Genomic DNA, 27,738 nt, shown 5'->3' with positions numbered 1-27,738 from the left:
TCCAAAGTCCCACGGCTAGTGAAGTGTCTGAGTCTGGGTTTGAAGGCACCTGACTGTGTACCCAGTGACACGGACCACACTGCACAGGCTGCAGACAGTCACAGGAGAGCAGCCGCAGGGTGCTTTCACGAGTCACCTGACACAGCCGGACACGTAGGCTGGACTCCTACCTGCTAGATCAGGGGCTCTGTGAGGTGCTGGGCAGTCACACATGCAACGTTCATAAGAAAAACCACCCTTTATAAGGCACAGAAAGGAAACCAATTTTTCTATCTTTAGGTCATTTTGTGCCTCCACAGCCATCTGCAAAGATAGAATTTTGTTTCATTAAACATGATATTTTTGTCAGCTTTCTTATGCTTTTTTGTTTTGTTTTCTCTTGCTTTCAATTAAAGATTTTTTTTCACCCTCCCAGAAATTCTTTGGGGATTTGAAACTCACTTCAAGGAAGGAAAAAAAAAAGGAAATCCATTTTACAGTATTAGTCACCAAGATGGGTGTGAAGACAATGGGCTATAAACTGAAATCAGCTCCATCTCTAAAAGCAAAGAACAATCTCTAACAAACTACTTTGAATAGTTTTAAGAACAAGAAATCATGCTGGCAAATGAGTTTTCCTTTCTTAAAATGCAATAATTTTTTAAAAGCCTCCAAATTAACTCTCGGTGGTTACAACCAAATGAAGAACACAGGCTAGGACTTCAAGCCAAAACGAGGATGCTCTACTGCAGAAAAATACTCAGGTATGAAAAACTACAAACGTGAGCTGGAAATAAAGTCAAAGTCACACAAGAGCATGTCTGATGAGCCCTGGAACTCTTGCCTTCCACCAGCAAATAAAACCAGAGCCGCATAGGCTAGTGGGGTGGGGAGTCAGGGCAGGGAGCCAGGCTGTGTGGGGTTGGGCCAAGTGATTCTCACTTTAAAATCAAAGAAATGGGCATGTGTAGGGTATCCTCCCTGCATGTATGACTGTTGCTCTGGAGAGTCGGGATGAAATAATCTCTCTCTTATCACAGCCTTTGATCTCACAACCCCCCTTTCCCACGCTATTAAGATATCCCATGTCTCAGCAATTCAACTTTGCATGCTCAAATCTTCTTTTTTCTTCTTTGCACCTGCCCACACATCATGGCTCTGCTTTGCTTTATGCCTTGTCCATCTTGCAATGTTTTCATTAGATGGGAGCCATCCCTATAGCAGAGGCCAGCCGCCACCCCCACTTGGGGAACTGAAGCCAGCAACCCTCCTCCATGGGCAGCAGAGGGGTCACGGGAGCAGGAGGGCTCCCAGGGGCTCCCAAGGGCTCCTGGCCTCTCTGAGAGAGGAGGCACTGACCCAAGGGAAGAGAAAGGTCATACTTGCTTAGGAAAGTTCTTCAAATTCTCTGGGACTCTCTCCCTGACATTGCTGGGCAACGTTGTTGTCAGGAGCTCATTGAGGAGTTTGACTCAAGAAGAGCCTGCCTACCTGGATCTTGTCTTTAGCAACTATTTCCACTGGATTTACATCACTGCCCCTTCTCCCCCAACCTTCTCAGTCCCTTCTAAGGTGTCTGAATGGAGAGTCTATGACTCGGGGCCCTGGCCTGGAAATTGCCTGGCAATCCCCTCCTTTTGATCTGCTCTCTAAGGAAAAGAGAGCAATATTCTGGAATCAGGCACCCAGGTCCATTTCAACCACACTGGGGTCCTTTAACCTCCTTGAGGTTCAGTTTTCTCATCTCCAAAATGAAAATCATATCTTTTTTAAAATTTTACTTATTTATTTTTAGAGAGGGAAGGGAGGGAGAAAGAGAGAGAGAGAAACATCAATGTGCAGTTATTGGGGGCCATAACCTGCAACCCAGACATGTGCCCTGACTGGGAATCGAACCTGCGATGCTTTGGTTTGCAGCCCGTGCTTTAAAATCATATCTTCTTCATGTGTCTTCTGGGGCAATAACATTTATTCATATGTGTAACCCACCTATGTAAGCAGGTGTTGAGCACATAAAAGGCACTGAACCACAATGGTTCCAGCTCCAGCTGCCCACACTAAGTTTGCATTTCTTTACAATAATAATTACAACTGTTTATTGAGTCTTTACTAGTTGTTAAGTTCTGTCCTGAGTACTTTACATAGATAATCTATTGCATCCTCAAAAATAAAGTTCTACGAAGTACCATCCTGATTCCTCTTTTATAAGCCAGGGAACTAAGGCTCAGTGCCTGAGGTCATGCCTCTTCGTAAGCCACGGGGGTAAGATTTGAACCCAGATCTTGCCTGCACATCCACTGCTTCCTACATCCTCACAATCTTCATGAAAACTTCTGCCTGACATGCCAGCTATGGTCTTTCTAAAAAGTTTCTGTCTTAACATTTCCTATTGATTTATTTATAAACAAGTCCCAGCTTGCTTGTGATAAGAAGTATAAATTATTTTCCCTATTCCATGGTCCAAGGCTGAGTACCTCATGGAGCATGAGCAGAGCAGAGATCTCAATAGAAAACGAATCACCCTTTGTTTTAGCCCGAGAATAAACACATTTCTTCCTATTCTTTGGAACAAGAATCTTGGGTCCTCATCCTGAAGTAGCATTCACCCAAGCTACATGCTTTATAAAACTCAGCTTTCATTTACCTATCCCAAGACACAATAAAAATTTTAAGTCTTTATTATTTGTGAATTCAGCCTCCTGCATTCACCCGACACTTTGTTCTCCAAGCCCCAGCTCAACTCCCCGTAGGCAGCCTGCCCCTGTCGTTCAGCCCAAGGCCCGGTCCCCATGCCCTGCCATGTCACAGAGCTCAAACTGGTCAGCAGACACCATCTGGCACTTCCTTAGAGGATTTCTATGTGTTTCACAGGTGGACATTTTGTCCACCTAAGATTATAAATTCCTCAAAGGCTAGGCTCTTGTCTTCTGTTGTCTGTGAAATGCTTGAAGTGCTTAGCACTCTCCTAGACATCAAGTAAATGCCTAATAGAATGTCCATGGATATAATTGCCCCCAAAAGTGTTAAAAACATCAGCTGTCTCACAAGCCACAAGCATGCCTCTGGGGTGTTGTCGTTGTTGTTGTCATTGTTGTTGTTGCTGTTGGGGGGGAGGAGTCACTACTACCAGCCCTATCCCAATGCCCAAGCCAAACCAAAATGATGTGTGGTCAGGCAGGGACCCAAACAGAGGTCAATAATCCCATCTCCATGACCCAGGTGACCTTTCACCTCTTTCTCATGGAGAGGATCCAGCCAGTCCCTCCTTCCACTGAATTCTCTATTTACAAAGAGGCACAGCATCAATCCTTCCTTCTTCTGATAATAGTACCCCCTCATGCCAACTCTTTGAATCTTCTCTCCTCCCAATGCAACCAATGCTTTTGATGAGAGCTAAGTATCTCATCCTTCTGTTTACAATAATTGGCCCAGGGATAACCACAGGGATGAACATCTCATGTCTCTGGCCACAATGATTGGTCAGTGATTAGCATGTGACCTAAAATAGGCCAATAGGGTCCTTTCCCAAGATTTTTCTAACTGGAACTAGTAGAGAAGAACCTCCACCCTCTCTGATTATAAGGAGTTGCTTATCTTCTTTTGGAAGAGAGAAATGATCTGTGGTTAGACCAAATGAAGACAGAACCTAGAGAGTATTGACAGAGTTCAAGTCCTGGCTCCAGTGATCCCTAAGGCAGCCATCCTGCTGCTCTGCCTGCGAGTCCAGATCTCCCTTTAGTTTCAGTTAGGTTTCTATCACTCGTATCCAGAGTGTCTACTCATACATAACTTCCCAGGAGTTATATAAACTAGTGCCAGGAACGAGGGTGGATTAGGCCACCCTGCGGATGAAGGCGAGTGGATGGCAAGAATTGAGCCATGGATTCCTCATGAGCAGAACCTCTGCTGGTCCACGCCAAGAAGGGTGATGGAAGGAAGCATTCCTTAACCCACTATGGCCTGGGTCATGGCCCACAGATCAAGGGACTAATGACTAAACCCCTGGAAGAAATGTCTCTCCCTTCCGTGCTGGCCACAGGTGCTGATGGGCAAAGACACTCATCAGCCTCCTGACTGCACCTCTTAGGGAGGAGCCTGCTCTCCCTGGTCTATGGAGACAGACAGCACTGCCAGCTTCCTCAGCAGAGTCTGCTCTTCCACGTCAAAATTACAGTAAGACAAAAGCCTATTATTACCAAACTAGTAAGAAAAGCTGAATGGGAAGTCAAAGTTTGTAACCCAGAGTTTCTCTGAGCCCCAGTTTCCTCTTTGGTTCCATGGGTAGAGAAATGCCTGGCTGCCTCCTTTCAGGCCTGTGCAAGGCTGGAATAAGAGAAAATAACTAACTACAACTTTTTTAGTAGTCACTATGTTCTGAAACTGTACATGAATTATCTCGTTACATCCTCACAGCATGGCTTCTAGCACACAAGAAAACTCTGCTTGGATTTTAAAAGAGATATCTTACCAATAGACACAAAGTAACTTACAGAGCATGAGTGCAAACCACATCTGTACTATCTATATTATCAGCCTCTGTGCTTCAAACATGATGCCAATCCTCCACTTGGAGATAATATTTCCAGACTTAGGGGGGCAGGAAAGGATATCCAACTACATTTGAATTTCATATCAACAACAATAGTTTAGTCTAAGTATGTCCCGTGCAATATCTTGGGCATACGTATATTAAAAGGTTATTTGCTGTTTATCTGAAATTAAAAACATAACTAGGTGTTTTGTACTTTATCCTGGTTTTGTACCTTCTACCTGGAGATCAACTTTATGGATGCACTTTGAAAACTGTGGCGTGCTCCCCAAAGTCAAACTCCTTTGTTACTAGTCCCAACCCTGGGTCTCAGTGGTGACTGGCACTATCCTGGGACCCTGCCCAGATTTCACAGACATTAGATCCAGATAGCACCCAGCCCTAGCAGCTTTCCATGGCCCTTGTGCAGATCAGAAAAGCTCTAAGCACTAAAAATTCCTAAATAAAGTTCATTGAGATTCAGAGAAGATGATATTAACCTATGCCAGTTCAGAGCTAGACTCTGGGAAATTTTACTGTAGAGATATGGGCCCTGCCCTCAAGGTGTCCCACTGTGGTTGAAGAGACTGTCACAGTAAAGTGTAGGAGCAGGAGACAATTTCCACTTATGGGCACCTCCGGCTCATCAGGCACTGTGCTGGCTATATCCCTAGGGGTGGTCTTATACACTGCCTTCAGCACCTTGCCCAGGAATCATGGGTGCCATGCAGCTTCCAATGAAGTGGCTAGAAACCACCAGGGAGCTCTCAGCCTGCTGTCAGTGGTGCCAGGTGCAGCACTGGCTTCTCACTGAATGAATAATTAAAATTGCAAATTGCTTATATCAGGATAAGAAGCCCTGTTTTTTCCCATGTCTCACCTTCCTCAACAAGGTAACTTAAGACTGATCAAGACGTTCATGCTTTGGGGACAGGAAGAGAGCCAACTGGACCCAAAACATGACCCCCGTCAGAACACATGTTAACAGCCAGAATAATAGCAGAAAGTGGCTCTATTATTTCTCTTTTGTGGACAAAGGGGGAAGGACAGTGTCCGAGTTTCCTTTCCCTAATAAAGGTCTGTGGTTCTACCAGCACAGTCGGCTACCACCTCCCAGACCACTTTCACTTCCCAGACTTTCACTTCCATCCCACCAGTGGCTGCCCTGCCCTGGGTGACTAACACCCGGCTTTCGTCTCATTGCGAATCTCTTACCTCTTCTCATTTTTCCCCATCATTCCAACAGATAATAGTAATCAACTTTCTCTCACTGCAGAAGAGTCCTTCGGAGAGAATGTAATCCCCTCTATAAATAAGCAGTGGAAACAGAATTCAACAAGGATTTTCCAGGTTCTAAGAAAAACAGAGCAGGCTGTAACAAGTTTAAGGATGCCACACTACTTCTGACTTCCCACACCACTTTTCCCAACTTCACCTCTGGTGCACTGGAAGTGCCATTCCTAAGCACTGTTAATGGTATTAACACCACCTAAGAATGGTTTCTGCTCTTCTTTTCCCAACAAGTTATTTTCCCTTGTGCTTCTCCACCTGGCCTTGCCCAGGTCTTGGCTACAGTGATCTTGACTCCCCTCTCATGTAGAGTGTGCAGTGGAACTCTCTGTAAGGAAGGCTGAAGTCTCGGGGCCAGGAGAATGCCCATATCAGATATTGTTTGTGTTGGAGTCAGCTTTCGTACCATTTAGTTCCATGATCCAGGAAACACAATTTGGTGCCTTGGACAACTGAATCCATAAATTAGCAAAAAGGATCCTACTGGACTTGCACGTCCTGCTTCTATCATCCTTTCATGCCTGGAACACATTGTTAATTGTTTTTCTAATAAACAGTGTGTCTTCTTCCATTCCCGAAGTCCTCCCGAAGGGAGGCTCGATATAACCATTTTTTTAAAACTTGCTTTTTCAAGGTCTTCATTTTACACCACTAACTTGTGGTTAAAATTATCATCTTTGTTATTTCTGCATTATCTGTTTGGGGTGTGTTTTTATTGTTCATTTGCTGTATTTTGTTACCATCCTTAAGAGATTCTAGGCAATGGACATGTGAGTCATATATGCAGCACCGCACTCATGTACACATGTCATACATTGTGCTTGTGCTGCACACACACCAGTTTTTCCCGACTACCAATCTGTTTCAGTTATAACCCCCAAGCATAGGGTTATAACATTTATTTCCGAACTGTGTCCTTCTTACATGGGATCAAGGATGATCCGCAGACAGTCGGTGGTGACTGACAAGGAGAGACGTTTTGGGGAGCAGGGTTTGAAAGGGGAAGTCACTGTGAGGCAAGAGCAGTCACCCGTTTGGAAGGAGCATGGACAAGACTGGATGGGCTGCAGTCCAAAAGAAACCCCCCCAGAACTACAGAATTTTTAAGTGGGGGTTTCTCTGTGAAAATGGTGGAGGGGAATTGGTTGAATGTATCTCATTTTGGGGAGAACAATGTTATTGACCCTATTAGTTAGGAACTCACAATCAAGGGAAAGGTAATGGGAGATTTGGGAAGGAATGCGGACAGGCAGGATGGAATATTCTAGGTGACAAAGAAGAAGCATTAGAGGCATAAAGCTAAGAATGAGGTCAAATATCAGAGTTCAGAACCAGAGCCACATCCTGTTTAGTGTCCCACTTCAGTCATTGTCGAGTTTGACGTGGTTACCAGGGCGAACACTGACTGAAGGTTAACCGTGTGTTGGCACTCTGCTCTGCAGCACGATGACCTTAACTTTTAACTCTCGCCAGAATTCTATGGAATGGCTGTTCTTTGTCATTCCCATTGTACAGATGTGGAAACCAAGGCTTAAAACTACTCTTTATCATTTCCATTTTAGATATGAAAACCAAAGTTCTCACAGTTTGAGAGTGAGAGCTCCAGTTCATCCAGCTCCAGAGTCTATCGGGATAACTACCACTGTCTTCCTCTCGGAGGGTCATGTTTTCAACCTGTTCGTGGGTCAGGAGTTTGAGGTCCTCCCGCCAGGCTGCTCACTAAAAGACACATCAGCCAGCATTGCTGTAGTAGGTCAAACTTTTGCCCCCCCATCTTTTGTGGAGTATAAAGATGATTAATTGCTTACAGAGAAATTGATCTAACCACTGTTTTGTGAAAAACACAGGATTTCCATATCTTTAGAGAGACTTCTAGAAAAAATTTGAATTAGGAAACAAAGTAATTGAATTTTTCTGTCTTTCTTGGCATTTTTAGCTACTGATTAATGTCGAGTCCTGGGCGTTGGAAAGACTGAGGGGGATCAATAATAATATTAACCCTTAGGAAAAGGTTTGCTGTGAGAAGAGATTGTAGCTCAGGTCAGGGTCTTTGAAGGAAAACCGTCAAAGGTTATATAGTTCACGGATGCCATCTCCATTGGCAGGGGGTGGGGGCAGGGCAAACTCTATTGCTGCTGTCACCTTTATCATTTCCGCAGAACCCTAGCTCTCTCCTGGTCTGAGAGAGATAGGAATGACACGTTGAGATTGGGAGGGGAGAAGAAAGAGTAGGGCTGGCAGCCACAGCCAGGCGACAATATCGGGTATAAATGGCGCCCTCCCCTGTCACCCTCCCAGCAGGCAGATCGTCAGCCCCCCAGCTCTGTCCTATTGAGAACGCCCCTTGTCTCTCAGGACACAGCCGGTTATGAGGATTAACCCCTCCCACACCCTCACCCCCAACCCTGGCATCCTCCCTCCTTCCAACAGAGCTTTGGGCAGACATGACTGACAAGAGTACCACAGGCGATGATGTCACAAAGAGAGGGGGCAGTGTGCCCTCCTAGACCATCTTTCACTCCAGTGGACTCGCCTTCACAGACAAATTGATTTGCAAAGGTTCAGGCTGCCAGCCCGGCCTGCTTTGCATACAGAACGCTCCCTGGTGACACAATAAAAAGTGGCCAGGCTAACAGAGGAGCACAGCGGGGTCTGGCCGGTTCAAAGTCCAAACTCCACACCCCCTCACCTCAGTCTGGTTTGAAAGGTCACTGTGTGTCTGGGAAAATAGTCGCAGGATACGATCCTTTATTAAAGGTCACTATTTTTCAACAGCACTTAACACATACACACAAATTGAGACTGGAGAGGGGGAAGAAAACAGGGGGCTGCATCGTATTGTATATTGTACTTGCAAGATTTATGTCTTGTGGTCACCAGCAATAAACACACACCACTTCAGTATTAAAGTTCACATTAATCCACTGCTTCTCCCTCCCCTGGAAATCAGCCTCTTCTTTGCCAGGCAGACAAGGGCAACTGAGACTTTTGTTCATCCCTTTTGTCCCTTCCCCATCTTTTCCTTCCCTTGTTGCAAGTTTTTCTAGTTTTGTTTTGTTTTTTGAATTATGGTGGGCGCTGTTGTTGTTGATGCGCAGCCACAAAACTCTACTGAGGGTCGGTCCCTCTCCTGCGCGGTGCGTGCGTAACGTGTGCTCAGCACTCAGAACCAAGACCCTGTGCACTCACCACGCCCAAGACTTGAAGAGTGTGTCTGTGAGTCTGTACGTGCCACAGACGGAGAAGCCAAAGTCAAGCTCTTTTCTGTGCTGCTTGTGAAAATCCAGCAGAGCACCGTAGCCAAGCCAGTGGCCATAAAGCCATCAAGGAGACTGTCCAGCCTGCCTATCCACCGCGTTGTATATTTTATTTGAGTAAATACTTCTAATACGAGCAAAAATAGCCACTGTGCTTTCCTCCAGTGACAGCCAGTCCCTGTTTGGTTCCCAAAGAATGTTAACAATAGCAACCCTTCCATTAATAACAAAAGAGATTACCAGAGAGGTCAGCCCAAGCTATTAGATTAATTTAGGCAAGAATTGCAGAAGAAAAATATTTGGGGGAAATTCTATGAATTTCAAATAGCCAGCCAAATATATAATGGTAAGGATTCCGCTCTGCTCTGTAGCACATTTTTGCAAAGCTTTTGCCAGTGATAGATTTCTGAACTATCAAAAGTACATTATTTTTTTCCGATTAAAACAGCTGTGAAAATATACGAGTGTAACTGTGAAAAATCCAGGGCTTATTGTAATACTTTAAGCAAAACAAGGAGAAAAGATTTTTAAATACAGACTTGCCAAAAGTGAAATATCTAACACGGGAAGAACTAATTCTGTGTGTGCTTCCAATATTTTGGCATAAATACTTTAATCCTCTTGTCCATCCCATTGGCACCTCATCCACAGCTGACTTGTTAAGGGCAAGTTCCTTGGTCATGTCGTCAGCACCTCTCCATAGTTATTACTGTGCCCTCATTAAAACAGCAAGATCACGAACCGGCAGAAGTGAGAAGAGGTAGGGAGGAAGCTGGCTCCTCACTACAGAGGTATCCAGAAAGCCAAAAGAACCTAAAGGAGAAACGAAAAAACATGGCAGAAGTGAAACTGTCTGAGAAGGAGGAGGGAGGAGAGGGAGGAGGGGGGAGGAGAAGAAAGATGAGAAGAAGGCTTCTGGAGGTGGGGCTGAAGTCTGGCTATTCTGTTTTCATGTATCTGTTTATAATAAATACAAAAGGAATCACAAAGTCCAAGTTTAAGTTGCTTACCATGTTCACCCAGTTATGCCATCACGTGGCACATGAATGAAACACATACACACATTCAAACCACACATGGCTTGTCTTCTCAAAAATAATTTTTTTGGGAGGAAGAGGTCAACTTCCCTTGCTTGCACCCCTGATTTGGGCTTGGCTGGTAATGACCTCACTGCGGATCTAGACTCTTCATTCCTTAACCTACTGCCTTGAAATGGGTGACTTTATGAATAAAGTTATTGTATGATTCAAAATCATGGGATGGGGGCCATGCATAACCAAAACAAGATGTTTTTAAGAAAAACTACCCAAAATTCAGCCCCCCAACACTAAAGACAGCATAAAGATTAAAAAAAGCAAAAAAGAGAGAAGAAGCCCTCTTTCCTCTCCCCTGGGCTGCAGCTGGAAACTCAGGGTTTCCGGGTGCTACCCTGATCTCCATCACTCCCGTTCAGACAGTTCTGGGGTCAGGGCTCTGGAGTCAGACAGTGAGGTTGCCAAGTGCTACTATTCCCAATGGGGAGCCCCTGTTTCCAAGAAATGGCCACAAAGACCACAGCCCCTCAAAGTGGTTAGGGGAGAACTTTCTTTCCACCATAGATATAAGCACACCATTCTATAGCCCCCACAGTGTTCAAAGACAGCACACTAATGCATAAGATGTCAGGGCTCAGCCAAGGCATTGCATCAGTCTCCAAAATGAGGTTTTTAGGACAGCAATGGATAAGAAGTTTGGGGATCCCCCAGCCAGGATGGTCCCTCTCTCCCCTCCTCTAGACTCTCTCTCCCTCCCAGCCTTTACCCCTGCACTATCCCCAGCCAGTCGATTAATTCCAGGCTCCAAGAGGGTCTCTGAAAAGAACCACATTCACTGTAGTGACACCCAATGCTAAAGAAGAGAGGAACAAGCAGAGGCTCTTCTGTTGCCAGATGTGGCCAGAAGCCAGTGAGTGTCCTCTGGCCAGGAGGAGTGTACCCTGGTCCCTGGGCAACTGGGCACTCTGCCTTGCTCAGGCTGAGCACAGTCCAGGGATTTAAAGATGTCCTGCATGTCAGAAGGGCTCCCAGCACCTTTTGCACAGCACCGTGCCAGCGCACAAGCCCTGTCCTCTTCCTCCACATCCTGCTTCAGCCTCCTGTCCAGGACCACATTACATTACCCATTACTGCATCTTTCCCACTGTCCCCATTCTATCCCAAGACAACTGTGGTCAGGTACCTGTAGGTACTGCCCATTCAAGTACTTTCCAGGGAAATGTCCCCTCTCATTCACTATAAGATGTGTTTGGACTTTTCCAGGCACAACAAGCCCTAGAGCTTGTCCTTTTGAATGGAGAGGGTCAGGCTAATGCAAAGACGTTCCATGACACAGTGGGCCTTCGGGGCTGAAAAACTAGCATCACTTTTCTCCAAGGCTCCAGGGTTTGGGTCATTTTGGTTTTTCCTATTTTTGTAGGCCGAAAAGAGAAATGTCCCCATTCTCTTCTTGATCTTGCATTATTTAAACCTATCATTACACGGTAGTGTGTGCATGTTTGTGTGTTTGTGCAAATCACACTGGGGGGAGTACTAATGCCATTATCCTCTGGTCACGGGGAGGTCTCAGTTGCTCACAAACTCTGAAGACAAGCAGTTTGTGTCAATGTGTCTAGACTCTCAGCTCCGTGAGGACAGGGACTTTTGTCTCTTTTGTCTCCTGCTCAGTCCCAGCACTTAGCATAGCGCTGGCTCACCAGTCCACGCTCAATAAATATTGTTTGAAAATTTTCACATGCTGCAGAATGCAAGTGCATGACTCAATGCTTTCTGGCATTTCTTTTCTTTTTCACTGATTAGAAGAAAAATTACCTGAGTAGGGGATCAACAAACTCCTTTTTGCTCATTGGGCTTTTCCTTCAAGTGGAAGACAAGGTAAGTGAATACATGTAGCTGTGTATGTGCACATGTGTTGGGGGCAGTTAGTACTGTATGTGTTTTTCTTTTCCCTTATGTCTAGTCCAATCCCTCCACTTCTTTGCTGCCTGGGTCATGCACCTGAGCTCTGTTATAGGAGTCATTACAATGGTTTTGACAGCCTTATGAGTATGGTTCAGAAAGGAGCTGTCGCAGAAATTAGCAAGGTTTGCCAACAGCTCAGCTCAGAGGTGGGGGGAACCCAGGCCAGGATAGGAAGAGTTAATCGAGATGAGTGGGGTGTTATGCAAAGCACCAAATCCCTAAACTCCTGCAAAGATCTTTGATGGCCATGATCAATAGATTCTCAGACCACACTGACATAACCTTGTCATGCCTCAACAAGGGTACTGTGGCTAAAAAGGCATGGGGAGGTACAGAGGTAGGAGGAGGTGGTGGGGAGAGAGAAGAGTGGAGGAGATAAAGATATCACAGACCTTCCCCTCTCCTGCCCCCCAGCACCCCTCCTTTCCACACCCACCCCCTCTTCAACAGGCATCACACAGCAAGTGACTGGTAATGGTTCTTTGGCCTTGTATAGCTTTTAAAATCCTTCAGCTGAAGCATCTCAGCTCCAATCGCCAGCAAAGCTTGAGCACCCTTGAGACCCTGGTGCAGATAATCATCATCCACTCAGTGACAAGAAGCTGAGCGCCGCTTCGGTACCAAGGAGACCGGATGTGGCAGGGCACCAAGGTGCCATCTTAGACGCATGCAAGCAGCCACAGCAGCAGCACGTGGGGATACGTCTGTGTGTGCATGTTCTTCTTCTCCCTTTTCTTCTTCTTCTTCATCTTCTTCTTCATCTTCTCCCTCTTTCCTCGCCCCCTCCCCAGAGAAGCCTTTCCCGAGAGGGATGCTGTTAACACAGCTGCTCTTAGCAGGCTTCCCGTTACCCAGCACCTGCCGGACCAAATTGAATCCTGTAGTCAATACTGTTGGAAAGGAAAATGACATTAATTTGTGTAAAAGTGTAATCAAAAGGTGGTTGGGTGATTTTTCTTGCTTTCAGAGAAATTCGGGTTTGAGTTATGATTATATAAAAAAGAGCTAGCTGATCAGCAGCTTCCTGCCTTCCTCCCAGCACCTCCCAGCGCTCTTTCTGCCGTGTGACAGCATTACAGCTAATGGCATTGCATTATGTATACAATATGCTGTGGATGGTACAGCTGGCTGGGATGGTCCTGCATACTGGGGTGCTGATGGGTATTTACATGCCAGCTGAAAGGTGGAAGAGCGAATATCAAGAAATAAAAGAAGAGCCATCTCTAACATACACAGAACTCAAACCCCCAGCATCTTGAAACAGCGGGTAAATTTCCAGATTGCAAGGGCCCCTGCGTTTATATTCCCTTTCCACCTTAGGCCTTGGGCTCACATTTTCCATTCACAGAGCTCCCTGGCAAATTGAAGATGGTCTAAACAAGGAATGCCACATCCCTTGCATGCTTAAAAATAGCTCTCCAAACAGCCTGAGATATTTTCATTCCATTGTCAACTTTCCATCTCTCACCTTAACGAGACACAGTCCTCGGAGAGGGACAGCTCCGGGCAATTGTCCTTTGCAGGCATGACTCTAAGGCCAAGGCACCATGCCTGAACCCTGTCCCCAGAAGCAGATCAAGGGAGGTTCAGGGAGAGGCAGGCAAGGGAGATGCAGGCACTGGAGGTTTGCGCAAGGGAAGACGCTGTTCCATTTTGACTCCGTGAGGACAGAGGTGGGCACTGCATGTGCAGCTTTGCTGTCCCCCAGGGGCAAATGAATGTTAGGCGCTGACCACTATGCAAGGAGAGGTCACAGTAATGAAGCTGGGGGGCCTGGGAGAATGGGAAAGGAAACCATCTTTGTCCTGAGAGTATGGAAAGTTTGTCAGGAGCCAAAGCAGAGGATTTTAGGATCCCAGAGAGCCTAAAGAAAAAAAAACTACATCTTTAAACAGTTATTGCAGGACTGACCTTATGCTGGGGGCTGAGGGGGCGGAAGCCTGCATGTGAAACTCCAGAGTCTGCAAGTGCAGCCTTGGTGCCTCTCTATCCCCTCATCTACCCACTAGCCCCAACATACACACACACAAGGAAAGCCGTCTTGTGTGTTGCCCCAAATTTGGATTCACATAGTTGATTTGTTCATTCAGTAAAATGTATTTGCCATCTACTATAGGCCAGGCACTGTGGTAGGTCCTGGGGATACAACCATGAAGGAAACTGACACAATTATCTGCCCCTGTGGAATGAACATTCTATCCTTCGGTGAAGGATGAAGCCTTTTGTCAGAGAATGGGAGCTGCAGCCAGCTAACTAAGATGTGACTGAGATCAGTGTTTTCCACAGAATTTTTAGTGGGAGGAGGGAAGGAGCACAGGACACCCAGCTGAGGGGGAATGAGGAAGTGAGGGGCTAGGCAAGGAGGGAGAGGACAGTATGAAGCTGAAGGCACTGAAGCAAGACTCACCTGCTTTGCAATTTTTCTGAGGATTCCCACTGGCAATGAAGAGGTGATCATGCAGGTATCTCTGGAGTTAAATGTTACGGTTCTGAGTTACTATTATATTTAAATGAGGCACGAAGCTCAGCCCAGCTGCTGGTAAGTCTACATGCTAGGGCCAGGTCTAAAGGCGAAACTCCAGGGCTCTCCAATATTCAGACCACTGGAGAAACTTGTCCCTGACCTCCAGACCAGCAGGCCTCTCCTTCCTTCCCCAGGTTGCCCACAAATCTCTGGAATGCCTAGAAGCCCAACATTGGCAACCTACTCACTGAAAAAGATCCATTGATGTATAAATAATAACTCCCTAAATTTCTGGTGTGCTGTTTAAACTTATTGAAAAACTTGACCTTCATCCTCAACCATTGCAGTATCCAGAAAGCCACAGACTTCCACTTAAGCCACATGTCATGCTTCGCCCTGGTGTTCAGATTCACAGAGTCCTCAGTCATAGAAAAGCCTGCTTTATGTCTGAATCATCCTGGAGCTTTTGTCCAGCGACCTCCTTGCCCCCGTGCTATTTCTGGCCTCACACAGAGGTGCCGTCCCTTCGCTCGGCCCTGATTCTTTCAGCGCTCTACCTGCATTATGACACATAATGGGCACTCACCGCTCTCTGGAAAGGTCTTTTCCTCAGTACCTGGAATCAACCGCAATCTCCTTCTCTGACAAAAAGAAAAAAAACTTTAAAATTACTTCGTAGGAATCAAATAGCATCCCCCAAATAAATAGCACCTCTGCAGCACCGTGTGTGTGCGTGCATACACAGACACACACACTCAGGCATGTGCAACCATCCCAAAACTGTTGGCCTGAAAACCTGGCTCTCCCACAGATGCCCCCTCGACATCACTGCGTGAAAGGAGGTCAGGTCTCGGTCTGCAGCATGAGCTCTGTCTGTGGTCTGCCCAGGGTCACTAAAATAAAAGATCATCCAAAGAGCTGAAAGAACCCACGTTACTCAGCATGCACACCACCCAGGGGTGCTGAAACAAAGTTGAAAATACAACCCGGTGGGTGACATCAGTGTGGGATATGAGATGGTGGCTGGCCCAGGGTGCTGAATGGCGTGCTGATCTATTGGGCACAGTTTGGTTATGCAGAGAAATGAGCTGAAGAGAAAGACCCAAATACACAGAGAGAGAAAGAGAGACAGGGAGAAAGATCTCAAGTGAGACCCAGGGATCGAGGACACAGAATGAGTGACAATAGGACAAAGAGGGAAGACAAAAGAGGTGCCTTCTTTTCCTTGGTGCTCCCAGAGATTAGAAATGAAACCAAAATGAATAAATCGCCATCCTTGTTGGTAATAGTGGAAGCTTTTTATTTTCCTTGAGGGGTGGGAAAGCAAATGATATCTTCCCTTTATCCAATTTTCAAATAGTCTGCAGGGAGCCGGGGATGGAGGGATGAAGACCAGACGAACAGCAACCAGAGGAAGATGAGAACGGTGGAAGCATTGTGAACCTCCAGCAAAGCGCTGTGAACCGTCGCTGATAGCTGTGTGACCATCCAATGGCTGTGGTTTCATGACTCTGAGGTCTCCTTGCCAATATTTTTTTCTTTTCTCCCCTAAACTTGCTCCCTTAGGCCCTGCTTTATGGAACCTCAGACAATAGTGACCTCTACACAGACACGACCATCCAGGCAGCTTCAGCCCAAGGCAGGACACCAGGATGCCCAGGACAAAGGTTTTACCCCAAGAAAAATTTCTCATGGGGTCAGATCACATTGCCTGGGCAGAGGGACTTTCTGTTTACCTCCTGATATTGTTTTCTCTCCTTAAGTGACTGACTCTCCCAGCCAAGTCCCATGCACTCCCATGCAAGAGGAATGATGTTTGCCTCCTCTGGGTTTGGGGGTAGGTACTGGTCTCCTGCCACTTCCTATCAAGGCCATGATCATTTTTAAGCTGTCGCTTCTCCAAGTCTTATCCTGGTGGCCTGGGCAATGCAGCTAGAGCTGGACTGCACCAGCTCCCACCTCCTACCCTTCACCCCTCACCCCATGCCCCCTCAGGGACCCCAGCATCTCTCAAAAGTTTCGGGTTATTTGTACGCCAATGGGAAGGCATTTATTAGTTGCAAACATTCAAATTAACACTTTTTCTTGTCTCTTGAATCTGCAGGGAAAACCAAGTGTGACTACTAATCACAGCTTTGGGGGATAAAAATAAATGGGAGTGTGGCAAGTTGGGGCCTTGATGCAGAAGAAAAATGTCTTCATTTGGTTGCAGCATTTGATATTTGAGGGTCAAGAGCTGGAGAGAGGACCCTGGGCCAGGAAGCAGTCTTACCCAACTCCCTCAGGGAGAGGCACAGTGTCTTCAGATACACCCTGGGCATCAGAAACCCAGGGCTGCCTCATGCATCTCTGTCCGTTTTTTGACAGTGGCAGAGCTGGGGAGGAAGTTGTCCAAGGGGTCAGTGGAAGGTCAGTGAAAGGTACAAAGGCACCAACCGTCATGGCTGCAGAACACAGCTGGTCCTTTTTTGCCCTCCAAGCCCCAAATTCCCTCCACTGTACCAGACCTAGCAGAATATTCATACTTGCTGCCACCCCCTACAAAGAGTTTTCTGACTACTCCAGCACACTTACAATCTCTTCATTTTGTTGAAGTACTTTTTCCACCACTCTTTTATCAATGTGACCTCTTTATAGAGTTGACTAAAGTCCAGTCATACTGTTCAGCTCTAATAAGATTTTCAAGCTGGGAAATATTAATACTGTCTTTAGTCTTGGGAAATTCTCAGCTATTACACCCTCAAATATTGCTTCTGCATCTTTTCTATTTTCTCCTCGTGGGACCCTTATATGCTGGAGATTTTTGATCTGTCCTCCAGATCCCTTAACTTTCTTTTCATGCTCTCCATCCTGTTACCTCTTCTGCCTCATTCTGGGACACTTTCTTCACTCAGTCTTCCACTTTCCTAACTCATTTGTTATTGTGGGCAACATGCCCTTTGGTCTACTGTGTGGTTTAAAACACACCTGCAAATACTTTGATAGTCCTTCCTCCATGAGGGGGTGTCTAACTCCTCTCCCCTTGAGTTGGGGCTAGTTTTAATGACTCTCATCTAATGAACAGAATATGGTGAAAGTAACAAGTGTGTAACTTCCAAGATTTGGTCACAAAAAGCTCTGTGGTTTCCTTCTTCCTTGTTCTATAATCACTTTCTCTGGGGGATGCCAGCTGCCAAGTTATGAGGACACATCAAGATACACTTTGGAGAGGCCCACGTGAGGAGGAGCGGAGGTCACCTGCCACCTTCCCTAGGAGGGAGTCACCTTAGAAGCATGTCCTCCAGCCCCAGTCGCACCTTCAGATGATGGCAGCTCTGGCTGACAGCTTCACAACAACGGAAAGAGACCCTAAACTGAAATCAGCCAGCTAAGCCATTCCTGAGTTCCTGACACAAAGAAATTGTGAGGTAATAAATGCTTATTGTTTTAAGCTACTAATATTTTGCAGGGTTTGTTAACTAATACACCCATAGAGTACATTTTACTTTGTATTCCAGTAGCTATTTGTTCATTTCTGACATTTCTAATTTTTTGTAAACACTTGTTTTTTTTCATTGCCTTCTGTTCATATTTCATTATTTCTATGCCCCCCTTATCTTTGAAAACATTTAAATTATTTATTTTCAAGCTTTTTTTATTGTCCTAATATCTCTTTTCCTTGGATGTTGGTTCATCCATTTGCTGAATTTGTTATTTGTCTTCCATGATATTTGACTTCCTGGGTGCTTTGTAAATTTTTTGTGTGTGAAATTATCTTTTATGAAAATTTTCTCCTATAAATACCCAGAAAACCCAGGGAAGTCTTAAGGAGGCCTTGATACTCAGTTCAAGCTTCTTATATCAAAGTAATCTGATGCCTGACCCTGGTCTTAAGCACGCAGCATGGTACCCAGATCCTGGGTGGAGCTTACCAGCAGCTTAGTCATAAGCCCAGGCAGGAAAGTAGGGTTTTGCTGTTGATGCTCCAACATTTAATGGGGAGAGTATGTTTCCAGGCCTTAGCTTTATATAAGCTGCACATAACTTCAACCCCCAGCTTTCAGGATAATGGGGTCCCAGCCCGAGTACATTGATTAGCCACTTCTATTCCTAGGACCCACAAGCCTAACAGCTAAGGCCTCCACATTTCAGTGTGGCCCATGTGTTAAATTATTCTATGGAAACCAGTCCATGTATAACTGGTAGAAATTTCCTGTCTTGATTTAAGCATAACTCTGTGCTTGTTAAATGTGTGTCCCCACCAAGGGAAAGGGGACCCTTCAGCCTGTGGCCAATGTATTCTCCATGTACCAGAAATCTTATTTGCTAACTTTCTACATTTATTTTTCCTCTCTCCCCAATCACACCATAAGCTTCTAAAAGTTAGAGACAGGATCAGGCCCTTTTTATTTCTCCTCATTGGGGGAGCAGGATGCCTTCAACGTGGGAGCTGCTCTATAAATATTTGATTGACTGACAGGTGAGGAGATGATGTGATGAAGAAGTCTGGGAGAAAAAGGAAATAAAACTTCTCCCATATTTCATCAGGATTTCTAATCAGACGTACCCTGCAGAATATATATATATATATATATATATATATATATATATATGCACACAATACACACAGAGAAACAAAATTCTGTGTTCAATTTCAGAGAAATACGTAAATTTAAAAATTAATCCTAAAATATAAAAATGTTTCGTCTTTGTGCCCCTTAATAAAATTTATTTTCGTGTTGTGAGTTACTTCTTTTTCTTGCCACTTACTAAGATCTTTTTTTTTAAGCAAACTGATTACTTTTTCTTTCTTTCTATTTTGTTTTTTGAAAGAAGGGAAATAAGGGAGAAAGAGATGGAGAAAAACATTGATGTGTGACAAAAACATTGATCAGTCACCTCTCACATGTCCCCAACCAGGGATCTGGCCCATAACCCAGGCATGTGCCCTGACAGGGAATCAAAATGGCAACCTTTGGGTTTGTGGGACAATGTCCAACCCACTGGGCACACCATTCAGGGCCAAAGATCTATTTTTTAATCACTAGAAATAATTCTGCCCAGTGTCCTCTGTTGACAGTCATGGAAATTGAGACCTGAGGGCCTATGTGATTTGCCCAAGCAAACCATGGTCTGAGCTCTGGCTGGGTGCAACTCTAGAACCAGATGTTCTCCACTATCTAGGCTGCTTCTCCTCATAATTTTGGGTCTAGGTATACTCTTACTAGTAGTACCACAGAAGAGTTAGAATTAACTCTAATCCTGTCAATAAATGACACTAAATTTTTACCAATTTGGAACCCATACTTCACCTTGCTTTACAAATACCACCTTGTTCCTGGAATTTTGCTGTGGGTCAGTAAAATCAACTGGTACATCTTAACACAGAACCTTTAATCTCAGTACCCTTAGCCAACTGAGTGTACATTATGCTCCCATCTGTCATTCAAGATCATTTCAGCCAACATTTATTCATGCCAGGCACTGCTCTCAACAAAGAAAATACAGAAACAAGCAAGATTTCCCAGGGCTCATTAGTTAATAGAATGATAGACATGTGGACACATAACTATGATAAAATGTCTGTGGTGAATTAGGGATATCAAAGTGGAAGACACTTCTAATGAATAAAAGTATAAATAATTTGGAAAAATGGGACTTCCAGCCAAGATGGAAGTGTAGGTAGATATGCTTCACTTCCTCGCACAACCAAAAGAAGGACAACGACCAGTGTAAAAACAAAAAACAACCAGAACTCATGGAAAACTGAACTATATGAAACTCCAACAACCAAAGAGTTAAAGAAGAAACATTCATCCAGACTGGCAGAAGGGGCAGAGATGGAGCACCCATAGTGGAGAGGATGTGCATCAAAGTGGCAGCTGGCAGATTAGGCAGACTAGGTGGTAGCTGGTGGACCAGATGGTCCCACTTTCACCTGTGGATAAACTGGGAGGAACAACTGGAGAGCAAGACAGACCATGCAACCCAGGGTTCCAGCACAGGGAAATAAAGCCTCAAAATGTCTGGCTATAAAAATCTGTAGAGGTTGCAGCAGTGGGAGAAACTTCTTGTCCCACAGGAGAGTCCATTAGAGGGACCCATGGGGCCCCAGAATATACACAGACCCACCCACCCAGGAATCCACACCAGAAGAGCACAGTTCATTTGTGGGTAGCAGGGGAAGTGACTGAAAGCAGTCAAGACTGAAGTGAAGGCTATGCAAAGTAAAATAAAGAAAAATATGCAGGGAACCAACAGTGAAGGGAAGGAAACTGGGACACAAATCAATGATTTGGAACAGAAGGAAGAAATAAACATTCAACCAGAAAAGAATGAAGAAACAAGAATTTTTAAAAATGATTAGAGGCTTAAGAACCTCAGGAACAACTTTAAATGTTCCAATATCTGATTCATAGGGGTGCCTGAAGAGCAAGAAATTGAAAACTTATTTGAAAAAATCATGAAGGAAAATTTCCCCAATCTAGCAAAAGAAATGGACATGCAAGTCCAGGAAGCTAAGAGATTCCCAAAGCAGTTGGACCCAAAGGGGAACACACCAAGACACATCATAATTAAATCACCCAAGATTAAATATAAGAAGAGAATCTTAAAAGCAGCAGGAGGAAAGGAGACAGTTACCTACAAAGGAGGTCTCATAAGGCTATTGGCTGATTTCTCAAAAGAAACATTGCAGGTAAGAAGGGACTGGAAAGTATTCAAAGTCATGAAATGCAAGGATCTAAATCCAAGTTTACTCTACCCACCAAAGCTATCATTTAGAATGGAAGGGCAGATAAAGTGCTTCCCAGATAAGGTCAAGGAGTTCTTCATCACCAAGCCTTTATTATATGGAATGTTAAAGGGACTTATCTAAGAAAAAGAAGATCAAAACTCTGAACAGTAAAATGACAACAAACTCACAACTATCCGCTGAACCTAAAAATGAAAACAAAAACAAACTAAGCAAACAACTAGAACAGGAACGGAACCACAGAAATGGAGATCACATGGAGGGTTATCAGCAGGGAGGGGGAGAGGGGGGAATGGGAGAAAAGGTACAGAGAATAAGAAACATAATTAGTATGTACAGGGGAGGTCCAGAATAACATAGGAAATGGAGAAGCCAAAGCACTTATATGTACAGCCCATCAGTATGAACTAAAGTGGGGGATGCCAGAGGGAAAGGAGGTACAGGATGGAGGTGGATAAAGGGGAAGAAAAAAATGGGACAACTGTAATAGCATAGTCAATAAAATATACTTAAAATATTTTAATAAAGAAAAATGTAAATTGTTTAAAAGTACATTCTCTGTTCATACTCTATGTTCATCATAAAACAGATCTAGAAATTATTAACAAAAGTGATACCCCCCCCAAAAAAATACACTCAGCTCTTGAAATTTTTAAAATTTACTCATAAACAATTTTGGTTAAAGAGGGGAAAACAGTACAGTTCAGAAATATGCAGAAAATTACATACATGAACTTCTGAGATGCTCTCAAATCTATAGCTTCTACCTCATCCACCACTATCTCAGATCTGCTCTTTCAAATCTATAGTCAGAGGGCAACTATATGACCTTAAATATTTTCATCAGTGATTTTAGAAGAGGATAAAAAGAACTAAAATTTCAAATCAAATTATTTTTAAAAGGTAAAAAGTAATAATTTTAAAAAGTAAAACAAATTTATGTATTTTTAAAAGTTGTGCTTATAAATATATCTAAAAGAATAAAATATAAATATTCAAAATTAAGAGTAAAAAAGTATATAATCCACTGACATGAAATACTTTTACTTATAAAGGAAGTTCATGTACCACCCACAGCAAAAAAAAAATTCTGCAAAATAGATAATTTCCTAAGAATATGCATATTACCAGAATTGTATCCAAGAAAAGTAGAAAATTTGAACAAACAAATGCTGTGGAAGAAATTGGAAAAGTCTGCCAAGGGATTAGATCCAGATGGTTTTATGGGCAAATTCTTTCAAACTTTCAAGAAATCAACTATTCTATTGCCATGTAAAATGTTCCAGACCATATAATTTTTTTTGAAATCTCCCTTGTTTAATTTGTGAAGTTAGCATAATGCCTATACAAAAATCTGACAAAGTCTAAAACAGCACAATAAACAGTACAAAAAAACTTTGGCCCATCTCATATTAGTATAAGCAAAAGATCAAAATATATCAAGGGCAGGTTAACTATGCTCATTATTCCCATGGTAGTTTTTTTTTTTTTAAGACAGTTAGCCAACACAGTAAGACAAGAAGAAGTAAGAAACACCAACATTGAAAAGGAGACCAAATTAACATTATTTACATAACTGATATTCACCAACCCCCAAAATTAAAGGTAGTAAACCACTGAAACTACCCAATAAACTAGACAATTACAAATAAATATATGTAAAAAGTAATGTCCTCTTAAAATAGCAGCAATAACTACCCAGTATATATAATGCATAAAGGATTTCATTTTCAATAGCAACAAAAATACAAAGATCTCGGAATACATTTAACCAGAAATGTGCAGGACCCTTATAAAGAAAAATGACATGCTTTACAAAGATCCATAAAGAGTACTTGAGAATAAAATATACATATTTATTGTCTGAAAGGTAAAATTTAATATTGCAAAGCTCTACATTCTTCCCAAGTTAATGGACTTTTCTTCAAATTAAAAATGGAGTTTTAGGAATCTGAAAAAAATGGTTTTGAATTTCAAAAATTGCTTTGAAAAACGGAGAATAATGAAATGAAGTTGAACTTCAGCTGCCAAAACAAATTATAAGCCTAGTAAATAAAATAATGTAGAACAGAAAGCACTAAAACAAGGTCAAGCAGATAAGAATTTATCTAGGCTAGGAAAAGTGTGACATTTCAAATGTACAGAAAGAGATGAAATTTTTAAGAAGTGATTCTAGGACAACTGAGTAACTATTTGAAATAAAATGTAAAATTCAATCCTTACCTCATATGGATGCCAAAATTTCAAATGGATTTTATAAATCAAGTGTTCAAAAAATAATTAAAAAAAAATGTACATGAATACTGATCTCATGGTTAGTATACAAAACTTTTCTATGAATAAAATTAGGAAGGAGGGGCCCTGACTGGTATGGCTCATTTGGTTGGAGCATTGTTCCATAACCAAAAGGTTGTGGGTTTGATTCCCAGTCAGGGCACATACCTAGGCTGCAAGTTCAATCCCTGCTCTAGGCACGAATGATTCTGGGCCAGACACATAGGGAAAGCAACCAATCAGTGCTTCTCTTTCACATCAATGTTGCTCTCCCTTCTCTCCCTTCCTTTCTCTTTAAAAGCAATGAAAACATGTGTTCAGGTGAGGATAAAAAATTTAGGAAAGAAGGAAATACTAATATATTTAATGACAGGTAAGTTACATCTACAAAAAAAAGACATTAACAAACACTGAAGGCAGATATTAACTTGATAGAAATGTCTGCAACATGTAACAGATAAAGAATTAACATTCTTAAAATAAGCTCTTTTAAATCTACAAGAAAAATTAAATATTGTTAAAAATGAGCAAATAACATGAACAAGCAATTCAAAAGATGAAACACAGATAACATAGAAGTGTTTAAAATGTTTAGCTTCACTAATAACCAAAGGAATTCAAGGTAAAACAAGGTACCACATTTCATTTAATTTCAAAAATTGAAATATCCAAGGTTGGTGAGGATATAGGGTAATGGTTTTTTATATATTCTGTTGGCAGAGCTATAAATTAATAGACTTCTGAGAAGCAGTTTAGTAATATATATCAAATAACCACTCAAATATTCACCACTTTCACCCAGGATTTCCACCTCTCAGATTTTACCCTAGGAAAATGATCAAAGCTGCCTACAGAGATATGCATATAAGAATATTCTTTGCTGTTTAACTTCATTAGAGAAGAGTTTGAAATCTCTAAAATACATTTAATCAGGGCCCTGATTAGATGACTTACAGAATATCCACATGCAAACTCATTAAAATTTACCTGTAGATTATCTAATGACACAAGAAAATGTTCAGGAGACATTGCTAAAGAAAATGTTACAAAACAGTATGTGAAAGATAAACTTAACTGTGTTTTAATTTTTTAATCATGAAATTTGTTATATAATGTCTGTCTTGTTCACTCTCATCCTGCTAGAATGTTCTCATCCTTGGCTACACATTAGAATAGCCTGGAACATTTTTACAAAATGCTCCTGTCTGGGCCCCAACCACCATCCCCCAAATTAAAACAGATCTCTGTGGGTGGGTCACTGTTGTTGTAGTTGTTTTTTAAATTTATCCAAGTGATTCTAATATGCAGCCAGTGTTAAAAACACTATTGCTGTGTAGAGCAGTGATGCTCAGAACTGGACAATTTCACCCCAGGGAACATTGGGCACTATCTGGAGACATTTTTGGTTGTCATCCAAACTTGGAGTGAGGAACACTACCAATGTCTTGTGTGTGGGGTCCAGGTTTTCTGGGCTGAATTTGTCCCTCCAAAGTTCGTATGTTGAAGTCCCAAATCCCAGCACCTCAGAATGTAACAGTAGTCGGAAGTAAGGTCATCAAGAAGTGACTAAGTTAAAATGAGGTCTTTACAGTGGGGGCTAAATCCAATATAACCAATGTCCTTCTAAGAAGAAGAGAGACACCAGGGTGTGTGTGCATTGAGAAAAGGCCATGTGAGGACACAGGGAGGAGGCGGCCATCTGAGAGCCAAGGGGAGAGACCTCAGGAGAGATGAACCCTGATGTCACCTTGATGTTGGACTTCTACCTGCCAGAACTGTGAGAAAATAAATTTCTGTTGTGTAAGCGCCAACCCCCACCTCCAACCATCTGTGGCATTTTGTTACGGTGGCCCTGCTAAACAGGGATGTTGCTAAATACTGTCAATGCTCAGGATATTTCCCACAACAAAGAGTTATTTGGACCAAAATGTCAATAGTGCCAAGGCTTAGAAACTTTGCTCTGGAATCTAGCTTGTTGCTATGTGTAGATAATCAATAAATATTTTCTCAACTAGGTGAATGAGACATTTAGTAGGTAAAAATCAGCAGGAGTTGGTCACCTATTGAATGTACACACAGGAGGGGAGGGAAGAGTCAAGAACGATGACCAGGTTTCTGGTTGGGCGGAGCAGGTGAATGGGGAAAGTAGGATTCAGCAGGGTGAACAGTTTGGAGAGGGAATTAGGGGGAAGCTGAAGGGGGCAGTTGATGAAGGTATTAGTGGTCAATCAGAAACAGTTCTCTGGAAATACCAACAAGGCTATTGCTGGTGTGTAAGGAGAGACTTGGTTGTTACATGGAGATAAGACTGTCCTAGAGGAGAACTTAGAATCAATAAGGTACCAACCATGGAACCTTGGAGATCTCCAATATTTAAAGAGCAGACACATCAAATGAAGGAAGAAGAAAAACCCTGATTGAGAAGCTTCCAAGGGCAGCCAAGGAAGCTGTGATGGTTACTCACTGTAGACTAGGCTAGTCTATAGTAGCCAATTATTCCACCAAACCCTTATCTAGGTGTTGTGGTGGTATTCTGTAGGTATGGGTAAAGTCATTCGTTAAATAAGGAAAAGATAATATGAGTGGGCCTCATCCAGTCAGTTGCAAGGCCTTAAAAGCAAAACTGAGGAAGTTCTGCCACCAGCAACATCAGCTCCTGCCTCAGTTTCCAGCCAGCCAGCCACCCCTACAGGTTTCAGACTTGCCAGTGGCCACAATTGCATCAGTTTCCCCTTCTGTTCCTCTAAAGACCCCTGACTGGTACAGAAGCTGAGGAGGGATGGGGAGAATCAGTCAACTGCTCCATTCTGCCCCCTTACGCACTGGCTATGGCATAGAGGAGTGGGGGGGAAAAAGAGAGGTTACTCCACACCCATGGCAAGAACTCAGGAGAGGAAAAAAGAGAAGAGAAAGGGGGCACAGGAAGATTTCAAAAGTGTGTGCCTGCCTGTAGAAATGAGGAGGCGACAAAATAGAGGAACAGGGACAGATGAAGTCGAGACAGAGGTGCCTGGGCTGTCCCACCAGAACCCTACAACCACATGCTGAGTGCTCCTCACACCTGAGTGCTGCTTCTATCTGTTTAGTTTACAGAAGGGGCAACTGGCCCTGAGAGACACTAAAGTAATTACACTAGCTTCTCCCCTAGTGTGCAGGGGAGCCCAGATCCAAACACAGGACCCTGCTTCCACGCTACTGCTTCACCAGCTTGACGGAAACATCAGGAGTAGAGCAATGGAGTTCTAACACCAACCCTACCTCGATGGGCTACAGGGCATCCACCAGCAGGGGCTGAGGGGTGGGAGTTGTCTGCTGTGACAGAACAAATGGCCCAGATTCTGGGCTCCAACACCTGGTGTGGATCTCAAGTCTACCATTTACTGGTTGGGTGGCTTCGGGCACGTTTCCTACTTGCCCATGATTCAGCCTTCCCATCTTTAAAACAGATAAATGATCCTTACCTTCAAAAGACTGGATTTTCTGAGACAGCATACATAAGGCACATAGCAAGTACTCAAGAAACGGGACTTCCAGTGCCTTCTCAATCTTTCTCTGGTCTTCATTTTTACTACCCACTCTACCTCCTACAGGATGTCTGGGCTGGGCTAATGAGATAATACACGCAAAAATCCTTAATAAATTCAGAGCATCATTCTTATGGGAGGACAGGATGAAAATACTGCACTTGATGCAAAATTCAGCCACCAGTTGTACAGCCCTAGATAAGTCAAGTAAACAGCCTGTGCTCAGTTTCCCCTTCTGGAATGTGTCTAGCAATAACTGTTCCACCTTCCTTTACACATAGGCTTCTGAGGAAAAATGAGCACAATTTGTAATTATTGTCAATTGAATTTCAGGCCATATGGTTTTGTTGGACTTCTAAACAGCCAGATGACATCCCCAGGCCCCTGCACAATACACACACGTCCCACATCCTATAATGAAAGATCATCCCTCTCACATAAGCTCCTTTGTCTCCCCAAGGACACACTAGCTCTAACTTCATAGAATTTTCTTTTGTTCTTTCAACTCCTGACTCACCGCACATCTCATGCCTTGCTCTCCCTGTCATCTTCTCTCCCAGAGTTGACATATGGCTGAACTGATATCCTTCCTCTGTTTCCTTTCTTGTTACTACATGTCCAGTAGTATTGCATAAAAGTGCTCAATGGGAAGGGTCAAGCTCAGTTTCAAGCCTGAGGTCTGGGATTACATCA

At 43.4% G+C, this 27,738-nt stretch overlaps 1 long non-coding RNA gene across 1 annotated transcript in view; it reads right to left on the bottom strand.

Annotated features, from left to right (window-relative positions):
* Positions 1 to 9,492: 9,492 nt before the first annotated feature.
* Positions 9,493 to 27,738, bottom strand: part of LOC123811937 — a 112,217-nt gene continuing 93,971 nt past the window's right edge. Inside the window, exons 2-4 of the long non-coding RNA XR_006784464.1 lie at positions 15,101 to 15,155; positions 14,458 to 14,518; positions 9,493 to 9,867 (exon numbers count right to left, since the gene is read on the bottom strand). This is a non-coding gene — a long non-coding RNA (uncharacterized LOC123811937). The remainder of the gene's footprint in view (positions 9,868 to 14,457; positions 14,519 to 15,100; positions 15,156 to 27,738) is intronic.

The sequence above is a fragment of the Phyllostomus hastatus genome, unplaced genomic scaffold, assembly GCF_019186645.2.
Source record: "Phyllostomus hastatus isolate PE091 unplaced genomic scaffold, TTU_PhHast_1.1 phas_scaffold_78, whole genome shotgun sequence".
NCBI classification, from domain to species: domain Eukaryota; kingdom Metazoa; phylum Chordata; class Mammalia; order Chiroptera; family Phyllostomidae; genus Phyllostomus; species Phyllostomus hastatus.
The sequence above is the reverse complement of the archived record's forward strand: the minus strand, read 5'-3'. Positions and strand labels throughout refer to the sequence as shown.